The following is a 16,289-nucleotide window of genomic DNA, read 5'->3' as shown; positions in this document are numbered from 1 at the left end:
ATATATAATTACATATTATGTTATATGTATTATCTTACCTGAAATAATTTAGAAACAGAAGATCAAATACCACGTGTTCTTACGCAAAAGTGGGAGTTAAAAAATGTATACAATGGACATAGAGAGTGAAATAATAGATGTTGGAGACTCAAAAGGGTGGAAGAGTGAGAGGAAGGTGAGGGATGAGAAATTACTTAATGGTTACAATGTACATTATTCGGGTGATGGCTACAATAACAGCCCAGACTTCATCACTATGCAATCACTCCATGTCCCATAACTACACTTGTACCCCCAAACCTGTAAAACTTAAGAAAAAGAAACCTTTTTAAAGTGAATACTAGCTGCACTTGCTTGAAATATTCAAGTATTTCAGTTTTAGTTCTCAAATTGTTAGCATGGCAACATCACAAACATATTTGATAAGATTGTTGGAAGAATTAAAAGTAAATTTAGAAGACAAAGGGTTTGGCCGGATGTGGCGGTTCACGCCTGTAATCCCAGCACTTTGGGAGGCCAAGGCGGGCGGATTGCCCGAGATCAGGAGTTCGAGACCAGTCTGGCCAACATGGTGAAACCCTGTCTCTACTAAAAATACAAAAAAATTAGCCGGACGTGGTGGCAGGTGCCTGTAATCCCAGCTACTTGGGAGGCTGAGGCAGGGGAATTGCTTGAACCAGATGGAGGTTGCAGTGAGCCGAGACCATGCCATTGCACTCCAGCCTGGGAGACAGCGCGAGACTCCGTCTCAAAAAAAAAAAAAAAAAAAAAAAAAAAGACAAAGGATTTGGCATATATGAGTGTCTTATGAAATGCTACTTTATTACCCCATTTTTCTGCTTCAAGAAATTTGGCTGCATGTCTAAGGCCATTTACTACATGTGGTTGGCCATAGCAGGCAAACTCTCAAGAGAACATGAGTGGCTGGCTAGGGTCCCAGTACCACTTTCAGAAAACAATCTCACATATCTTCTTGCATACACTACTGACATCGCTCAGAGCTCGTCTGCACTTGAAAAGCAACATATTTTAAGTTAACACTAGTATGTGATTCAATCACAAAAAAGTAACATTTAGTGATAGGGCAAATGGCATCATCTCTAAGGACTTCCTCCAAGAAAGAGAACATGCATGTGCTTTTTCCAGTTACTGGACCACCATGCAAGTCATGCGTGAACTGGCCTAACTGGTTTGTTCCACCAAGGCAGCAGAGATGATCCAGGCCTCAGATGATCAAAGTCCTCAGAGAGTCCCTATGGTGTCTGGTATTTATTCCTTCCAAGTGTCCTTGTTGGGAACACCTTGAAACATCTAAAATAAACCTAACTGATAGAAATCTAAAACATGATTGAAACCCAAATGAAGAAGACTCATCTATGGCTACAGTAACATGCAGGCCATAAGGAGAAAGAAAATAAATAAACCCATGATTCTAAATGTATAGGGTTTAGAATGTTGCAGAACGATCAAGACATCCTCATCTCTATTCCTATTTGAAACTGCTAAAGGGAACAATTCCTGCTACTATTAGGTTGGTGCAAAAGAAATTGTGCTTTTTGCCATTACTTTTAATGGAACAAACCGCAATAACTTTTGCACGAACTTAATACTATTAGCCTATTGGCTTACTATGTGCATTTTATCCTATATTTTTGAGCTCTGAGCTTTAAAATAGATGTTATGGTAGCTCCAGCCTATACTCATAAAGAAGAAAATTTGCCACCGGTAATGCCCTCAAATTTCTTCATATATTGTCATTCAATTTTAATTTCAATGCAGTTGCATATGAAGCCATACGCGTGGCCTGCAGTGAAATGGATATGTCAGGTTTTGTGATTAAATCCACTGGACCAATGCCTCCTTAGGGTATGGACGTCACTTGACACATTCATCTGATGGATTCTAAAGTAATAACTTCCCCAAACATTAATGTATGGAATGAGGAAAGATTCATTAGTAGTTTTCTCACTGACTGATCACATCAGTGAGTGATATATTACAACATGACTTGCAGATACCCACAACATGACTTATTATGGTCTTTTTATGAGTGACTATTATGGTATGGATTGATGCTTTCTCCATCATTATTCTGGTGTTCAGGAGTTTGGCATTTTGCCGTGAAGTTTTTTCCTTTTGGGTTCAATCTGTACAAAAAGCATCTTGGTTTAAGATTTTTCTCTAGGTCCGAAGTATCTATTATTTATTTACTTATTTTTGAGACAGGGTTTTGCTCTGTCACCCAGACTGGAGTGCAGTGGTGCGATCTCAGCTCCCTGCCGCTTCTACCTGTGGGGCTTAAACAATCGTCCCATTTCAGCCCCCTGTGTAGCTGGGGCCTCAGGGCCATGCCACCACTCCAGGCTAATTTTTGTATTTTTTGTTGAGACAGAGTTTTGCCATGTTGCCCAGAGAGATCATGTAGTATTTGTCCCGAACTTTTGGGCCATATTAAAAATGCAACTGGCCCGGCACAGTGGCTCACGCCTGTAATCCCAGCACTTTGGGAGGCTGAGGTGGGTGGATCACCTGAGGTCAGGAGTTTGAGACCAGCCTGGGCAATATGTTGAACCCCCATCTCTACTAAAAATACAAAAATTAGCCGGGTGTGGTGATGGGCACCTGTAATCCCGGCTACTCAGGAGGCTGAGGCAGGAGAATCGGTAGTACCCGGGAGGTGGAGGTTACAGCGAGCCAAGATCGTGCCACTGTACTCCAGCCTGGGTGAAGGAGCGAGACTCTGTCTCAAAAAAAAAATGCATCTGAACAGAAGAATGATGTAACTAATGTGTGTGCCAATGTTCTTACTGATCAATGGATACAAAGTTCTAATTAGACAGGAGAAATAATTTCTTGTGTTCCGTTGCACAGGAGGATGATTAGTGTTAACAGTGAGTTTATTTAAGTCATCTATTTGCAGTACAGCATAAATCTGAATTCTTGTGTGTATGTATGTGTGTCTCCACCTTGAATTATCTTGAAATTAATTAATATTAAAAACAATTTCAAATGTACTCCATAGTTCATAAAGCATGAAAGAAATCTAATTTCAGTTACATAAAAGTTTAATATCTCCCAAATACAAAGTTTTTAAAAAAATTTAATTGACAGATTAAAATTGCATATATTGAAGGTGTACAACAGAGGTGTCCAATCTTTTGGCTTCCCTGGGCCACAATGGAAGAAGAGAAATTGTCTTGGGCCACACATAAAATACACTAACACTAACGATAGCTGATGAGCTAAACAAAAAAATTAAAATTGCAGAAAACAGTCTCACAATGTTTTAAGAAAGTTTACAAATTTCAGTTGGGCTGTGTTCAAAGCCGTCCTGGGCCGCACGCAGCCTGCAGGCCGTGGGTTGGACAAGCTTGGTGTACAACATGAGGATTTTATATACAAATACATTGTGTAATGATTACTACAATCAAATTAACGCATCTATTATCACCCATAGTTATTGTGAGTGTATGTGTGTGTGTCTTTGTGTGTATTTGTGATGAGGACACTTAACATATGCTCTGTTATCAAGTCTCAAGTAAAGAATACAGTATTATTAACTATTGTCGCCATGTTATACATTAGATCTTCAGAACGTATTCATCCTGCCTAACTGAAACTTTGTACTCTTTGATCAACATCTCACATTCCCCCCAGTCCCCAGCCCCTGATACCTACTATTCTACTCTCTGTTTCTGTTAATTCGACTTTTTTAGATTCCACATATATGTGAGATCATGCAGTATTTGTCTTTCTCTACCTGGCTTATTTCATTTAACATAATGTCCTGCAGGTTCATCACAAATTACAGAATTTCCTGCTTTGTAATGGCTGAATAATATTCCATTGTCATACAATCTGTATTAAGGTTATTTCAGTTTTCACATTGTTGACACTATGGGGCTGTCTTCATTGTGCTTACATATTCCCAGTATTTAGATGCGTACTTCATTTTTCTCACCATTAGGAGCTGTAATTTGCAGTTTTAAGTTCATCTAAATAGTCACCTGTTTTTCATTCATTAAATATCCAGTGAGTAATTATTATGCTGTATAAATATCTCTCAGTGATATTACTCTGTATGACACAATAATGATGGATACATCTCATTGTACATTTGTCCAAATCCATTGAATATACAAAACCAAGGGTAAACTCTAATGTAAACTATGGACTTTGGGTGATAATGATGTGTCAATGTAGGTTCATTTTTCTGCTCAATTTTGATGTGAACCTAAAACTGCTCTAAAAATAAAGTTGCCCCGGTGTGGTGGCTCACACCTGTGGTCCCAGCACTTTAGGAGGCTGAGATGGGAGGGTTGCTTGAGCCCAGGAGCTTGAGATCAGCCTGGGCAGCATAGCAAAATCCCGTCTCTACAAAAAATACAAAACTATTAGCCAGGCATGGTGTCGCACACCTGTGGTCCCAGCTACTCGAGAGGCTGAGATGGGAGTATCGCTCAAGCGATCCCAGGATCCCAGGAGATGGAGGCTGCAGTGAGCCAAGATTGTGCCACTGCACTCCAGCATGGGTGACAGAGTGAGACCCTGTCTCAATAAAATAAAATCAATCAATTAATTACAAATAAAATAAATTACAAATAAACATAAAATCTATTTAAAATATTCACTGAGTAATATACACAGCTGTTGTGTCGTGCAGAAGAGGGTAAATGTAGACGCCACCATCTCTTTTCAAATTACAAAGGATGTAGAAAAATATTAAATGAAAGCCAGCCCCTGGGATTAAGTAAGCTGTTATTGGCATTCTGAAGTATTGATGGACTAGTAGTATTAACAAAAAACAGCAGCAGGATATCAGGACAGATGAGGCTCTTGCTTTATGGCTCGCAGTTATTATTGAGTTCAAAAGGCCACAGAGTAGAGATGGAGCAACCCATGTTAAGGACAAGTTAAGGTTTCCATGCAAGACAGGGTAGGGCGTAAGGGTGTCATAACTACACATTTGGTTCATATGCCTTGCTGTTCTGTAGGGTGCAGTTTCCTAGGCAACATTGTAATTATGGCCCAAATGACATGGAATGTTCCCTTCTAGCCCAGCCATTTATGAACCCACCCTCTATAAGGTACAGACACGCAAAAATTGCAAGAACACACAACATGTAGTAAAAGATAACTCCGATCTTAAGTGACCTCCCATGAATGACATTGCTCAGAATACCAGTTCACATGTACCAATCCATTTCAGCAGCAGGAATTGTACTCTATTGTGTTGAGATTTCTTGCAGCTCTAGGATTGGTCTGGGTTGATGTGTACCAATCGTATGGTCCATAAATGGCAGTAGGATATGGCACCATGAGCAAGTAATTAGAGCTGAAATCATGGTCAGTGGCCAATGGCTCAGACAACTGCTCTCCGCTAACAAGTGACTGCTCTTACTACAGCCTCCAGGGTCAGGGTGCTGTGAGCTCTCCTAATAGAACACAGAGTCCCCTGTAGCTCTTGAATGCTCAATCAGAAATGCATTTTATATTCTGTTTCGATTGCTTGAAATGCCTTTGTGACTAAGCACTTACATAGCTCACTTGCTGGAAGAAGCCTCAGCAACAAGACTGACAACCACAAGAGTTTTCTTCCACCTGTCCAAGTATGACATTGTCCTATCGCTCATAGGTTGTGAATTCCTGTCCTTGTTCGTGGTTCCCTGTAAGAGGCCTTTACGATGTTACATTTTTATTTATTGCTTTAGTTTGTCATTAGGGGAAATTTCAAAACAAACATATAAAAAAGCATGGGTCTGGCACGGTGGCTCAAGCCTATAATCCCAGTGCTTTGGGAAGCCAAGGTGGGTGGATCACTTGAGCCCAGGTTCAAGACCAGCCTGAGCAACATAGGGAGACTTCATCCTCTACAAAAATACCTGAAAAAGTTAGCCGGGCGTGGCTGCATGTGCCTGCATTCCATCTACTAGGGAGGCTGAGTTGGAAGGATGGATTGAGCCCATGAGGTCAAGGCTGCAGTAAGCCATGGTCATGCTGCTTCACTGCAGCCTGGGTGACAGAAAAAGACCTTGCCTCGAATAAAATAAAATAAAATAAAATAAAATATAATATAATATAAAATATTTCAATGAAATAAACTGATGAAGCAGATACATAGCAAAATGTTAATAACTGTTAATTCTAGATGATGAATATGTGGATGTCCATTACACTATTCTACTATATCTCTGTATGTACAAACATTTTGATAATATAACTTAGAAATTAACAACAAAGAGCAAATATTTCATAGTGATCATAAAACACCAATAAAATAGAATTTGCAGCAACAGGAACCTTCATCTATGTTTGACAGAAGTGTGAATTTGTAGAGTGTCTTTTGAAAATAGATGGTATTAGTAACACTGAACATGTGTATGATCCAATACAGGTAGAAATTCCTGCCATATGCAAACAAAAATAGATGTAAAAGGTGTACATATATGACATCTAGCCTCTTAAAATCTTCCAATAACATAAACACCCACCCACAGTAGATGAATAAATATATTGCGGAATATTTATATGAAGAAATGCTGTGCAAGAGTGAAAATAAATGAATGACAGCTCTGTGAATCATCAGATGACTATCAAAAATGTAATATTTTGTGAACAACAGCAAGATTTGTCATCCACACCTAATGGTAGTGTTAGTGGGTTCTTGATCAAGAGAACCTCTTAAACAGTACTGAAGTATCTCTAAGATTAAACCAATCAAGGTGTGGTAATTAACCGAGGGGCTATGACTGTTCATTGTGTTGACTCAAGGCAGGATTCTGTTGATCAGACCTGGAGTTTTCTTGTTGCTGTTTTCAAGTAGATCAAGTAAAGTCCTCTTGGGTTTTCCATTTTATTCCACCATGGACCCCTCTTGATGCATCATACAACGTCAGGGCTGTATGTAGGCTGGCCATTATAACAGCCAGTCTAGTCATACTGCATATTATTATATTCATGGTCATGTTGTCTCTTGTGGTTAAGCACTTTCCACTGGCATTGGCCACTCAGGGGTTCCTTTATCCCAGCTTCATTTGAGGAGTTCATTGGAATAGAAGCATCTCTCACCTTCTTCTCTAAGTGTCCATCAACAGATAAATGCATAAAGAAAATATTACACACACACACACAAGAATATACTATTCACTCATTAAAAAGAAGGAAAGGCTATCATTTGCAAAGCAAAGATGAACCTGGAAGATGTTGTGCGAAGTGAAATAAGCCAGACACAAAAAAACAAATACTGCATATTTTCACCTACGCATGGAGCGATCACTTTTAATACAAATTATCGAGTGCACCCAAATGAATATATTTGGCTTGATTCCTAATTCTGCTTATTTATTTCTGTGTCTAACACCCTTAGCAGCCATCTTCATATAGATTACTCACATTTCTAACAATATAACTTGGCAAAATCTTATTTCGTTAGCATGCACATTGTTTCTTCCTGGATGAGACTTTCTACTTGTTCTTCTGGGACAAGATGGAATCTGATTTTAATGATATGTCTGGAGAAAGGGAAGGCCTTTACTGGTGGTATGATAATAAGGGACCTTCCTTTGCAAGACAAACACCTCAAGTGATATCAGGCAAAATATGTACGCAAGCAAAAATTAGCTCCTCACATGGAAAGAGAGGGCATTTTGGGGGTCAATTGAGGATTGGCTGCATTTGGGAGTTCAGCGAACTTAGAGTCCCATGGCCCAACTAAATGTCCTAATCCAATTCTCTGAGTTCCATGGCTCATGACTGCACCTCTTGTCTCATACGCTGCACTGCCCTGCTAGATCTGAACAAACAAAAGTGAATGCTTGGCACCATCCCCTGTAATGCCCACAAAGCTAAGAACTGTCCTATGGAATGATGAGACATGGGAAAATAAAACTCCACTGTGTATTTGAGTGTTCCAGTGAGAAAGAGCAGAGGCAGTCTATCTTCCACCTTCAGAATTTTAGGTGCTTGCATCCAGTCGGCAAAGACTAAATCACATAAAGCACCCGGAATTTTACTCATAATTATATTCTCTGTGAACCAAGTAATATGATGAAAAATGCTCACAGCTGCATGGCTTAAAGGAGCTGCAAATGAAATCAATTACCATATCTGCCAACAATGGAATGAATCAATACACTGTGGTATATTCATAGAATAAAATACTGGACACCAGAGACAGTAAATCCACTACAAGGTATTTACAACACCTGGCTGGATCTCAAAATGTGATAGTCAGTGAAAGAAGCCAGAGACAAAACAACACATAAGCTATAAGCTTATTTATGAGAAATTCCAAAATTTTCACTCTTATGCATACAAGTTTAGAAAAAAAACACGAGGAAGCAATTGCAGTAAAATATGAGCTAAGGCTGTCTCCAAGGGGAAAGGCATAGAACCCCTGTGGGGTACTTCAAGGTCCTGATGATTTTCTATTTCTTGATAGGGTGGTTGGTCTGTAGGTCTTGCCTTATTTGGAAAGCTGGTTGATTTTTCTAAGACCTTTTTCAGAATGCATGTTTTATGTCATCAAAAAAGTTTACAAAGAAAGGAAAAAAGGTCTAAATTGCATGCATAATCTTTATCTGTAGAGGAAATGAAGAATGCACTTTTTTTTTAAAATTTTTCTAGGTTCAGCAATGTGGAGGGATACATTGAAAGGGTTTGAAATAGATATTGAGAGTCTGTCATCCCCTGCACCTCCACGCCACCACTGGGAAACTGGGTTCAACATCTCCCATTTGAAAACATCCATCACTCCCCACCTCTTGAAGTTGAGTGGGTTGGGCAAAGTGGACAATTTTATCAATGGCTCAGGGTTAACACTGCATGGCAACTCTTCACATTTTTCTTATCATCTCCCTTTGTTTGTGAACATTAGCAATATTAATTGGGTATGTTTATCTCTGTCATCTATCCCTCTGTCTTTTCATCCACCCATCCATCTATTCATCCATCCTTCCATCTATCAATCTACATAAATAGAAGATAAATAGAAAAACAACAGCTATATAATATGTATATACATATATACAAGTGATAAACAGATACAGATTGATAATGAATATATAAATGAAAGATAGCTAGAACATAGATACGAGTTAGTATATCTAATATGTATTACATATAATATTAATTTATACGTATACTCCTACCCATATAGTTGAACTCCGATGTAGAGTAACCAACGAGTAGATGTCAGCAATTTGTATTAACTTACAATTACACTTGGCATACTTAAGTCATATACCAAATTTAAAAAATTCTTTTAAAGTTCTCTTTACTAGAGTATTCAGATAAAAAGAGCTGACAACCCTCAATATCAATATGTATATATCTATCATTTATTTGCCTAAGTTTTGATCCATTTATCCATCCATCCATCTATCCATCCTTCCATCTAGATAAATAGACAGAAGATGGATGATAGATGGTAGATAGATGCATAGATATAGATAGATAGATTAGGCAGATGATAGAAAACAGATATAGATAGATAGACAATATATTGGTAAATGAGATATATATATCTCATTTACATATATATCTCATTTACATATATATCTCATTTACATATATATAATCTCATTTACATATATATATATATATGCCACAAATAAAACATTCTTTTACTTTGAAACTCCTAGCCTTCAGTTGAATTGATGACAGTCCTCAGTTTATGGCTGATTATCATCACCTTTAATCAATGGAAGTCCCATCTTTCATGTTTTATTGCCTTTTATTTCCATAATCCATTCTTTTTCTACTCCATCTACTCTCTCAGTAACTTCCTTTTTATTGAATTTCATGCATGTATTTTTTTGCATATTTTTCTTTTTTTATTATACATTAAGTTCTAGGGTACATGTGCACAACGTGCAGGTTTGATACATAGGTATACATGTGCCGTGTTGGTTTGCTGCAGTCATTAACTTGTCATTTACATTAGGTATTTCTCCTAATGCTATCCCTACCCCAGCCCCCAACCCCACAACAGGCCCCGGTGTGTGATGTTCCCCGTCCTGTGTCCAAGTGATCTCATTGTTCAGTTCCCACCTATGAGTGAGAACATGTGGTGTTTGGTTTTCTGTCCTTGTGATAGTTTGCTGAGAATGATGGTTTCCAGCTACATCCATGTCCCTGCAAAGGACATGAACTCATCTTTTTTTATGGCTGCATAGTGTATATGTGCCACATTTTCTTAATCCAGTCTATCACTGATGGACATTTGGATTGGTTCCAAGTCTTTGCTATTGTGAACAGTACCACAATACACATATGTGTGCATGTGTCTTTATAGTAGCATGATTTATAATCCTTTGGGTATATGCCCAGTAATGGGATGGCTGGGTCAAATGGTAATTCTAGTTCTAGATACTTGAGGGATCACCACACTGTCTTCCACAAGGGTTGAGCTAATTTACACTCCCACCAACAGTGTAAAAGTATTCCTATTTCTCCACATCCTCTCCAGCATGTTGTTTCCTGACTTTTTAATGATTGCCATTCTAACTGGCATGAGGTAGTATCTCATTGTGGTTTTGATTTGCATTTATCTGATGACCAGTGATGATGAGCAATTTTTCATGTATCTGTTGGCTGCATAGATGTCTTCTTTTGAGAAGTGTCTGTTCATATCCTTTGCCCACATTTTGATGGGGTTGTTTGCTTTTTTCTGGTAAATTTGTTTGAGTTTTTCGTAGATTCTGGATATTAGCCCTTTGTCAGATGGGTAGATAGCAAAAATTTTCTCCCATTTTGTAGGTTGCTTGTTCACTCTGATGGTAGTTTCTGTTGCTGTGCAAAAGCTCTTTAGTTTAATTAAATCCCATTTGTCTATTTTGGTTTTTGTTGCCATTGCTTTTAGTGTTTTAGTCATGAAGTCTTTGCCCATGCCTATGTCCTGAATAGTACTGCCTAGGTTTTCTTCTAGGATTTTTACGGTTATAGGTGTAACATTTAAGTCTTTAATCCATCTTGAATTAATTTTTGTATAAGGTATAAGGAAGGGATCCAATTTCAGCTTTCTACATATGGCTAGCCAGTTTTCCCAGCATCATTTATTAAGTAGGGAATCCTTTCCCCATTTCTTGTTTTTGTCAGGTTTTTCAAAGATCAGATGGTTGTAGATGTGTGGTGCTATTTCTGAGACTTCTGTTCTGTTCCATTGGTCTATATATCTGCTTTGGTACCAGTACCATGCTGTTTTGGTTACTGTAGACTTGTAGTATAGTTTAAAGTCAGGTAGCGTGATGCCTCCAGCTTTGTTCCTTTTGCTTAGGATTTTCTTGGCAATGTGGGCTCTTTTTTGGTTCCATATGCAAGCATGTATTTTTCATTACTCCTTGCAAGCGTGTACTGCTTTACCCACTGCAAGAAATCATTTCTCTCTTACCTTCAACTAAAATCAATCATCCACTAGTTCTCAAATGTTCCCTCACCTTAGTGGACTTTTTATATCTACTCTTCCAATACTTTTGTTAGCCCTTTTTCATTTTCAAGAAACCCCACTTTTTATTTCCTTTAGAGCAGTGAGATATAAATATCATGTTTCCATTCCCTCATTTAAAAAGGTTTTATGCACTAAGATTCCTAGGCTCAGAAATTTTCAATCTCTCCTTGAAAAAAAAATAATAATTCAAGAAATCCACTATCTTTCTAATTTTTATGTTTCCAAAATGAGCAACTAATTACAGGGAATTATATTGGGTGTCAAACGGAGGGTGATAATCCTGGGATGCACTAATTGTGAGAAAGGGAATTTACTTGAACTTAAAAAAGTTTTGCCAAGCACGGAAGAGTCATCTGAGGTGTAGTCTATTAGATTTGCAAGCAAGGTACTTGTGCTATAATTCCTTAACCTGAAATAGCTGCATGATTCTCCTATGGCAAATTGACTCTGCTGTTCTGTACAAACCACAAAAGCAGATGAACTGCTAATGCCTGTAAGACCCTATAGGTTGCAAAAAGGCACAATGCAGGAACAACCTCACATATGTGGCATATCCATGGAATAAGGAGAAGAACTGAGTTTGTCTCATCAGCTTGTTGGGATGGGCTATCTGAGTCAGGGCATCAGCTGACCTGCAAAAATAAAGAAACTCAATATTTCCTATGCAATTTAGATGAGACAGAGAAATCAGAGCAGCTGGTATTTGTTAACATTTTGTTATACTTTTCATATACTTACAGATGCTGTTTCTCTCTATTGCTTGACTTTATGCTTTGTGAGGACAACAAAGTCATCTAGATATCATTGTAGTCTTGGTAGCACAGGCTCTATCTAAAGGTGTTTACTAGATGAGTATGTGTTGATTAGATGGATTTGTAGTAGGCATCAGTTTTTGAAAACCACTGTGTGCCCTAATATTTAAACAGTATGGCCATATTTTGAGTTATAATGCAGTAAATATTCTAAAACTGTATGAGCTCACATTTCTCATAGCTATTATTCACTGTGACTGTAAGGTAACAATATGAGTTTCACGGCTGGCATAATCACTGAGTTTGCAGTTGGTGCTTGACAAATCCAATAGGGTCCTTCTATGGTAGCCACCTGGGCTCCTCCCCAGAAACCATGATCATCATCTTAAAGGTATTGGAGTTGTCAGTCATGGCTATTGTCTACTCATGGTCACTAGCATTGCATTGTAGCTGGGCAAATGCCAGAATGTACCTTGTCCATATCTGGCTCCAGGACATAATCTGTGGTTAAGTCTCATAATCAAAACTATATATTAATATATCGATGCTGCCAGATTCTTTAGGCTGGAGGTAACCATTTAATATATTAATTTGTTAGGGCTGCTATGTGAAGGTGTCGTAGACTGGGCTGCTTAAACAATCGAATTTATTTTCTCATAGTCCTACGGGCTGGAAGTCTGAGATCAAGGTGTGGGCAGGGCTGGTTCCTCCTCTCTCCTTGGCTTGTAGATGCCGTCTTTTCTCTGTGCCCTCACAGGGTCGTCCCTCTGTGCATGTCTGTGTCCTCAGTCCATTTCAGGATGCTATAATAGAATACCATAGACTAGGTGGCTTAGAAACAACAGACATTTACTGTCCCACAGTTCTGGAGTCTGGAAGTTCAAGATCTAGGCATGGACAGGGCTGGTTCCTCCTGAGGCCTCTCTCCTTGGCTTGCAGGCACCACCTTCTCCCTGTGTCTTCACATGGTGGTCCCTCTGTGCGTGTCTGTGTCCTCATCTCTTCTTATAAGGACCCCCATCCTATTGGCTTAGGGTCCACAGTAACAACCTCATTTTATGTTAATCACCTGTCTAGAGGCCCCATCTCCAAACACAGTCACACTCTGAGGTCCTGGGGATTAATGTCTCAACATGTGAATTTTGGAGAGGATAAAGCTCAGCCTAAAACAGCAACTATCATCTAACTCTAGATGGATTAAACATACAGGGTGCTAATTTTCTCAGCTAACCAGAAGCCTGAAAATGGTATGCCATGTTAAATAAAAGAAATATTAATTATGCCTGTTAAAGCATGGTAAAATAGACATTATTCTGGGCTATTGGGATAGATACAGGGACTATGGCAATGGGGTCTTGCAGTGGGGGAGAGGAATTGGGCTCAACTCTCAATATAGCATGGACAAGTGGGGATTTATAGCCAGGGAGCAGGGCGGAGGTCAGTGGATGGAAAATGACTAAGAGGAGACACCAAGGATGAGAGGGATTCTGGATAAGCTGACCTAACAGGATTTTAGCTGAAGACAGGCCAGTGAAATCAGACATCACCTGGGGGAGGGAGGGGGATGAGAAGCCTGAACAGATATGGAGAGTGAAGCGTTCTTGCTAAACTGGCTTAGCAGGGTTCTTGCTAAAACTGGATTTTACAAGGAAGTGCACAGAAGGACCTAAGATAAGGTTTAGGAGAATGACCACAGTTTGGTCAAGCAAAGAAATTCTGTCGGTTCTGGCAGGGGATAAGAGCCTCCATGAGAATGTTTTTCTGCTTCCTGTCTACACAGCAGGCAGAGAGATGGAGGACAGATGGCCACACCACTCCCTTCACCAGTGGATACGCCATGTACATTACTGGCTGTACAGGTCGCATGGCCCAAGAGAAGTTGGGTAAGCAGGAAGAGAAATGTCATGATTGCATTGGATCAATATTGATTAATCACTTGATTTATTTCACATTGCTGTCACACTTTTAGGATTTCTGATAGCTAGAAAAAAATGGGCATATAGATGTTGCATAGCCAACTAACCAAATATACCTCACTAAGAAAAGAAAAATTAAGTCATTCTTGGCTGATAATAGAAATGTACAAAACCATGTGGTTTTCTAGTATCAGCACTCCATCAATAATCATTGACCAAATTATTCATAATTTTAACATATTTTCAAATGAGAGATATGTCAACTGTTTATCACTAAACTTCATTAAATCACTGTATTTTAGAATATGTTACTTCTATACTTAAGTATCTCAGGAACAAAAACTTGCATTTATGCATTGTGTAATATTTTTAATGAATTTTAAAATATTTTTCTGTGATTCTGACTTCTGTTTTTGTTTTATATTGCCATTGATAATTCTTCTGATTTAATGCAATTTTAGTGGCATAGTCTCCCTGTTGGAAACAAAAATCTTTATAGTCCTTATATGTCATTGTGTAATGTAAAATAGTCATATTTCTCTTAATTTAAATATGAGAAAAGCATATTTTATATATATGCATAAGGCTTATATCTCCATTTTCCTGCAAGAAAATTGTATTATTCTTCTTTTTAAATGATTAGTTAAACCATAAACCTTGCGATATATTTTCTCCATGCATATCACACAGAGGGATTGAAAATAATAAATATATCAATTTAATTTATAGTATATAATTCAATATAATTTAGGCTTCCAGATAGGGAAAAAATGTTATTTGACTGATTACAGTATTAGTAGTGCAAATTTTTATGGTCACATTTCATTCTGGGCTTCAGTGCTGGATGGGGAGGGGATACGTGCTCTGAGATGCAACCATTCCATTTGAAGATATGGACAAATTTGCTTTGAGGTGCAATGATTCTATCTGACTTATTGAGCTTGAGTAACAAAAATCCCGTCCCCCTTTGAAGTTCTATCTCTGAAATTACTTAGAAGGACTGTCTCTGCTTTAAGGTCATACCCACCTCTATGTTCTTTTTCTCATTGTATCAGGCAATTTAACTCTAACTGTATATCTCTGGAATTTTGACGTTCGGCATAAAATAGAGACCTACATTTGTTTTTTCCAAAGTTTGCATTTATTTAAAAAACATGCAAGACTAATGTTTCTAACACTCATTAAATGCATCATCTTCCTTATGCACTAAAAACTCTTATTTACTGGTGACCATTTCTGGGTTGTCTGCTGATTTCAGTGTCTTTCATTTATTTTGTCATTTAAGTGAATCAAGTATTGTGGCATTAGATAAGCAGTTTCCAACTGGTGGATGTTTTGTCTACTAGGGAACATTTGATAATTGAACATTTGTCTGTAGACATTTTTGTTTGTCATGGCCCAGTGCGGAAGAGGGAATAGAGTCAGGGATGTTCCCTAGTGGGCAGAGGCCAGGGGTGCTGCTAAACATCTTACAATGCATAGGACAGCCCCCACCGCAAAGAATTACCCAGTCCCAAATGTCAGTAGTATCCAGGAGGAGAAATCCTCTCTCAGAAAATTCCCTTTTTTGAAATCAACTTTATTGAGGCATCATTTATATATAATGGAATAAATGTATTTTGAGAATACAGTTCCATGAGCTTTGAAAATGTGTATACCAGCCAAGCACAATGGCTCACACCTAAAAACCCAGCACTTTGGGAGGCCAAGGGAGGAGGACCACTTGAGCCCAGGAGTTCAAGACCAACCTGGGCAATATGGCAAGATTTCACCTGTATAAAAAATGTAAAAATTATCCACGCATAGTGGTGTGCACCTGTGGTCCCAGCTACTCAGGGGGCTAAGCTGGAAGGATTGTTTGAGTCCAGGAGTTGGAAACTACAGTGAGCCATGATCTCACCCTTGCACTCCAGCCTGGGTGACAAAGGGAGACTCTGTTTCAAAAATGAATAAATAAATAAATAAAGCAATTTTCTAATCTAGAACCCACAGGCTGAGAAATGGCTTGATTCCTAGAAGGAGGAACTCTACAATAATAGCTCAGACAGTATGGGCTGCAAATGTCTCACTGCCCCATTTTTTTCCAAAGGGAATTCTGGACTTCTGGATTTCTGAAGTTCAAGACCAGGCTGGGCAACATAGCAAAATCTCATCATCTCTACTAAAATTTATTTT

Source organism: Pan troglodytes, chromosome X (genome assembly GCF_028858775.2).
Source record: "Pan troglodytes isolate AG18354 chromosome X, NHGRI_mPanTro3-v2.0_pri, whole genome shotgun sequence".
Taxonomy (NCBI): domain Eukaryota; kingdom Metazoa; phylum Chordata; class Mammalia; order Primates; family Hominidae; genus Pan; species Pan troglodytes.
The sequence above is the reverse complement of the archived record's forward strand: the minus strand, read 5'-3'. Positions refer to the sequence as shown.